Source organism: Micromesistius poutassou, assembly GCF_964030765.1.
Source record: "Micromesistius poutassou genome assembly, chromosome: 20".
NCBI lineage: Eukaryota > Metazoa > Chordata > Actinopteri > Gadiformes > Gadidae > Micromesistius > Micromesistius poutassou.
The window spans coordinates 10,873,024-10,874,478 of NC_140290.1; positions in this window are offsets into that span (position 1 = coordinate 10,873,024).

Sequence of the window (1,455 nt, forward strand, 5' to 3'; positions counted from 1 at the left end):
GTTGTTTCTCGCCACGTTACTTGAGCTAAATAAAACATCAGACACACAATGCGGAGGTGAATTTTAAAAAAGTTTAAAAAACGCAGGATTATGAAACCAGCGACGACTGCTGTTATCAGTTTTTCTCACAGCTTTTCTGCTGAACTCTGCGGGTCGGGTTGGGAGCTGGCGGTGCAGGCTTGGTTCTAATCAGCTTCATGGAGGTACCAGAGTGGAGAGGGAAAATGCTTAATGAACACTAATGACGAGATAACACACCGGAGAGAGGGAGAAAAAAAAAAAGCACCTGATTACCTTTTCCAACTCAGGTTAATGGAAGACAATACAGTCATGATGACAGCGGCCTTCCCGAAGTTCAGGGGATTGCGTATGTTTAGAGAGTTTGGTCATGTATGTGGGTATGTGTATGTGAGTGTGTGTGCGTGTGTGTGTGTGTGCATTTGTTATTGTGTGTATGTGTGTGTGTGCATGTGTGTGTATGTGTGTAGGTGTAAGTTGGAGAGGATTGTGTCTGTATAAACTTGATTTCTGTTTGTGTGTGTGTGTGCGTGTGTGTGTGTGTTTGGACGTGTGTGTGTGTGTGTGTGTGTGTGTGTGCATATGTTTGTGTGTGTGTGCGTGTGTTTGCACTTTGCATGTTTGTGTGCTGTGAGTACACTTGTGTATTCTCGTTCCTTGCTAATCACCATTCTCATTGTGTGCAGGGAACGCACAGGCTTATCATGTCACTAGGCATGGGCGCGTCAATCACAGACGCTCCTTGTGGCTCCACCAGTGGGAGATGGTGGAGAGTGCACAAAGAAATATTAATGACAATCAGGGAGACGAAAGGAAAGAACAAGAGAAAGGTGGCGTCTGGATTGACACGTTGTATTTCTATTCCAGACGATGTCGTGTTTGCCTTCGAGGGAAATATATTCGGAGTGAGAGATTCACATGAAAGCGTTTGGAAGCACGTTTGCACTTTACACCGGCACAATGATGAGTGTTTGATTGACAGTTGTAGGAGGCAGTCAGGAGCAGGCTGAGTGGATAGGCAGAGACTAGAGTGGTCTGGCATGTCTGCTGACGAGAGGGGGAGACATGTGCTGAACATCAGGCTGGAGGTGATCAACCATTAGAAAAAAAAGAAGAAAAAGGAAAGAGAACTAGAACCAAAGAGCCATGGATCTCTCGATTGTTGAAGTATTCTTAAAGTATGAGTGTACCCATTGTTTCAGTTTCAATATTGAACACTACGACATTTTAGAAAATGTGTTTTGGCTCAGAGTTCTAGGAAGGAGGGGGGTTAGTTATTTCCATGGTTACGACCCAGGCCAACTTTGTGATACGTTTATAGTACCATTGTCATTGATGATGGTGATGCGCAATGTTATGCATCAAAGTGCGTCACACAACATGGCGTAATATAGCTATAAGCGTCGGAGAAGCTTAATCCTTTCTCAGACGGGGACA